Below are 5,035 nucleotides of genomic sequence, written 5' to 3'. Positions count from 1 at the left end.
AGGTTCTTGTGCGGTCTATGCAGCAAAGCCAGGGCGATGACTGAATGGGGCGGGTACTGGCGACAGACGTCACCGACGAAACTCGGCACTGGCGCTCCGCTCGCCCAAACCAAACGCAGTTGACTCGGTTTCCAGGATGAAATTGAATTTACAGTGGGAGACAGGTGAAAATAGTATGTCGGCTTTATATGTCCGGTGTCCTTTACTTTCAAATACACCAGGATGAAAAATAACTCTGAGGTTCAAACTGAGGTTACATTTCATGTTGATGAAGCTTTATAGATTATAGATAATACAATAGACAAATATTAACTGATCTAGCCTATGCTAACTAGCATTAGCACAATGACTGGATGTCAATGATAACAGCTGTTATACCATAGACTTCCAGTCATTGTGCAAATGAAAGTTAGTAATTGCGCTAACGCTAGTTAGCAACTCCAAACTGCATGCAGAGACATAAAAATAGTATCCACAAGTTTATCTGACTCTGGGGAAGTAAATAAAGGGTTCATAAAGGTTCATTGCCAAAATCCCGAAGTATACCTTTAAACATGTCCAGTGGGCTTTTGTTCATTTTTGACCATTATAATTGAAAACACAGTAAGGTACTTAATTGTTACCATAAATGATTTGAAATTGAGATAAAAACAGCTGCATTGGACCTTTAACTCTGCCATCTGTCACGATCGTCGTATGGAATAGACCAAGGCGCAGCGTGATGAACGAACATGTTTATTTATCTATAGTGATAAATACTGACAATGAACAAAACAACAAACGACTCGTGAAGTCCACGGTACAAAACACAAAACCAACTGGAACAAGAACCCACAAACACAAAGGGAAAAACAGACAGTTTAAATATGGCTCCCAATCAGAGACAACCAGCCACAGCTGACACTCGTTGCCTCTGATTGGGAGTCACTCAGGCCAACATAGAAATAAACAAACTAGAACTCCCAACATAGAAACAAAACACATAGAATGAACACACCCTGGCTCAACATATAGAGTCCCAGAGCCAGGGTGTGACAGTACCCCCCCCTAAAGGCGCGGACTGCGACCGCGCCTCAACTAGAGCAAAACAGGGGAGGGCTGGGTGGGCATTCCTCCTCGGCGGCGGTTCTGGCTCCGGGCTTGCCCACCACCCTCCAATACTCCCCCCATAGCGCCCCTGGTCCGGTCTGGCCCCGCTGGCTGGAGCTGAACTGGACGTAGCAGGAGCGGTTAGCTTCAGCTCCGTTGTGGAGCAGTTGAGCGGTACCTGATTAGGCACCGGTGACCCAGGCACTGGTTGTGCCGGACTGACGACGCGCACCCCTGGCTTGGTGCGTGAGGCAGGAACGGACCGGACCGGGCTGACGATGCGCACCCCTGGCTTGGTGCGTGGAGCAGCAACGGGCCGGACCGGGCTGACGATACGCACCCCTGGCTTGGTGCGTGGAGCAGGAACGGACCGGACCGGGCTGACGATACGCACCCCTGGCTTGGTGCGTAGAGCCGGAACGGGCCTCACCGTACTGACGACTCGCACCCCTGGCTTGGTGCGTGGAGCAGGAACGGACCGGACCGGGCTGACGATGCGCACCCCTGGCTTGGTGCGTGGAGCCGGAACGGGCCTCACCGGACTGACGACTCGCACCCCTGGCTTGGTGCGTGGAGCAGCAACGGGCCGGACCGGGCTGACGATGCGCACCCCTGGCTTGGTGCGAGTAGCAGGAACGGGCTGGACCAGGCTGACGACTCGCACCCCTGGCTTGGTGCGAGTGGCAGGAACAGGCTGGACCAGGCTGACGACTCGCACCCCTGGCTTGGTGCGAGTGGCAGGAACAGGCTGGGCCGGGCTGGCGACGCGTACCGTAGGCTTGGTGCGAGTGGCAGGAACAGGCCGGGCCGGGCTGGCGACGCGCACCGTAGGCTTGGTGCGAGTGGCAGGAACAGGCCGGGCCGGGCTGGCGACGCGCACCGTAGGCTTGGTGCGAGTGGCAGGAACAGGCCGGGCCGGGCTGGCGACGCGCACCGTAGACTTGGTGCGAGTGGCAGGAACAGGCCGGGCCGGGCTGGCGACGCGCACCGTAGACTTGGTGCGAGTGGCAGGAACAGGCCGGACCGGGCTGGCGACGCACACCGTAGGCTTGGTGCGAGGGGCAGGAACAGGCCGGACCGGGCTGGCGACGCACACCGTAGGCTTGGTGCGAGGGGCAGGAACAGGCCGGGCCGGGCTGGCGACGCGCACCGTAGGCTTGGTGCGGGGAGCAGGAACAGGCCGGACTGGGCTGGCGACGCGCACCGTAGGCTTGGTGCGATGGGCAGGAACAGGCCGGGCCGGGCTGGCGACGCGCACCCTAGGCTTGGTGCGAGGGGCAGGAACAGGTCGGGCCGGACTGGCGACGCGCACCATTAACTTAGTGCGGGGAGCAGGAACGGGCCGGACCGGACTGGTGACGCACACCACTTGCTTGGTGTGAGGAGCGGGACTGGGTTTCGTCATAACCCTCCGCTCCCTCAGCTGCCTACCTAGTTCCTCTCGCCGTGCCTCTATTCTCACCTTCTCCCTTATCGCCTCCAGTAACTCTACCCTCTGCACCACTAACTCCTGCTCCCTCTGCGCCAATAGCCCCCTTAACCTGGTGGCCTCCTCACCTAACCTCCTACTACGCCCTGTAGCTGCCTCCTGCTGCCCCGTCGCCCATGCCGTATGCCCCCCCCTAAAAATTGTTTGGGGTTGCCTCTCGTCCGTCCGACGACGACCCTGTTGACGCCGTTGCTCCTCTCTCCGTCGCGCCTCTACCGTCTCCCTCCATGGACGGCGATCCATCCCGGCCTGGATTTCCTCCCAGGTCCAGGACCCCTGCTCCTGGACACGCTGCTTGGTCCTGGTATGGTGGGATCTTCTGTCACGATCGTCGTATGGAATAGACCAAGGCGCAGCGTGATGAACGAACATGTTTATTTATCTATAGTGATAAATACTGACAATGAACAAAACAACAAACGACTCGTGAAGTCCACGGTACAAAACACAAAACCAACTGGAACAAGAACCCACAAACACAAAGGGAAAAAACAGACAGTTTAAATATGGCTCCCAATCAGAGACAACCAGCCACAGCTGACACTCGTTGCCTCTGATTGGGAGTCACTCAGGCCAACATAGAAATAAACAAACTAGAACTCCCAACATAGAAACAGAACACATAGAATGAACACACCCTGGCTCAACATATAGAGTCCCAGAGCCAGGGTGTGACACCATCCCAATGCCTATTTAAACTAGGCCAAAGCATATACAATTTCCCTATGTTTTACTCCTCACTCACAATGTCAATTAATGGACAATTAGTCCATTGTCGAGCACCGGGATGGGATGTCACCCCAAATAGAGCATGCTGTTCTGTAATTTAAAAAAAGCTAAAAGATCCACTACCGAATGGTAGCCTTCACCCATACTTTCTGTTTTGTGATAGGGGATTCGTACATATTTTTGCATGTCACACAAACAGTGGGATTGGGTTCATATTGGCACAGTCATGTGGACTCTGCACATTTTAAGAATGGGAATTATCTGTTTAATCCCCAAACCATTATTACCATGAGACTGCCATGTCTACTACACAGCTGAATGAGCGGTTCAATTCATGTGTGTCAGTGGAAAAGCAATGACCCAGGTCCAGCATCAGTGATGTAGGAGATTGTGCTTTGCCTTCAGACAGTGACTCCAAATAGAGCCAGCTGATAGAGGAGCACAACACTATATCTGACGTGCACGTGGAGGGGGAGATAAACAGATGAATTGGGAAAAAGCCCTCACATGCCACTATGTTTTCTGCTGGGGGGAATCAGTCTAAGTGGGATAGTGACTCAGTAGAGGGAGAGAAAAGGCAGATATAGTGCCAGAGACTGTCTGGGGAGTCGCCTGCCAGCCTGCCTGGCCAAGATTCCTGTGCACTCAAGCTGTGATGTGACATTCAACATGGATTTCCTTCCCTTCGCCTTAGTGGCATCTCTGTTGCCCTCAGATTATATGTCACTAGATTGCCTTAAATAGAACCAGATATAGGAAGGTGAGAAATGTCTCCCAAGTTCTGTGCTCAAATCAAATGTTTTAATCCAGTATAAAATAATGCTATGGGGACTGCTGGGTGCACAGTATCTGTTGAAATGTGACCAGGAAGTAGGGCAAATATCCAGCGAAAAATGCAGGTTGGCAGGTTTTAACAGAGTCCACTTAATTCACTCATCTGGTACATGTGGGTTAAAAGGATGTTTGACATACACTGAGGATTTAGGCTACACCAGAAGGGCATGGGATGTGGTTGAATCTACTGGTGGAATCAACGTTGTTTCCACATCATTTCAATGAAATTATGTTGAACCAATGTGGAATAGACTTTGAATTGACGTCTGTGCCCAGTGGGTACTTTATATTAATAATATATTTCAGCCTTTTAAATATATTGTTTTTGATATTTGTTACTAATGTTTTAGAATTAAATGAACATGTGACCTTGAGATGTCTTGGGAGAGAATGCATGTCACTTTTAGTAATTGAAATGATAGGCTGATCTTTATCAACCTTCTTGATATTGATAACATAATATAGCTACAAAACAATTACACATTTTGAAATGCTTTATAGATAGGTAATATAGATTGCCTACTAATCTTAGAGGCAGTTCTATTCAGCATAGGTCTACTCCACAATCAGTTTGTGTCTATCTTTCTCAGACCCTGTTCCACAAGCCAACTGCTGCAATAGGAACATTAAGTTGGACCTCTGCTGGTCATCTTGGTCTGTTACAACCTGACGAGTGGATGTGTCCTGACTGTCTTCTGAAGTTATTTAGCCTACTGTAACTGCTCTATCATCTATCATCTATATATCAAACTATGTTTATTCTGTGTTTATTTAAGTAGCCTATTGTAGGCTATTTTATTATCTTGTGTGATATGTTTTTTAAATAAATTGAGTATAGGCCTTTATGAATTTGTGCTAAATAGGCCTACTAAAGGCAAGGGAGAGTAGCCTAAG

The sequence above is a fragment of the Coregonus lavaretus genome, assembly GCF_964263955.1.
Source record: "Coregonus lavaretus genome assembly, chromosome: 33".
Lineage (NCBI taxonomy): Eukaryota > Metazoa > Chordata > Actinopteri > Salmoniformes > Salmonidae > Coregonus > Coregonus lavaretus.
Note: the sequence above shows the minus strand (reverse complement) of the source record.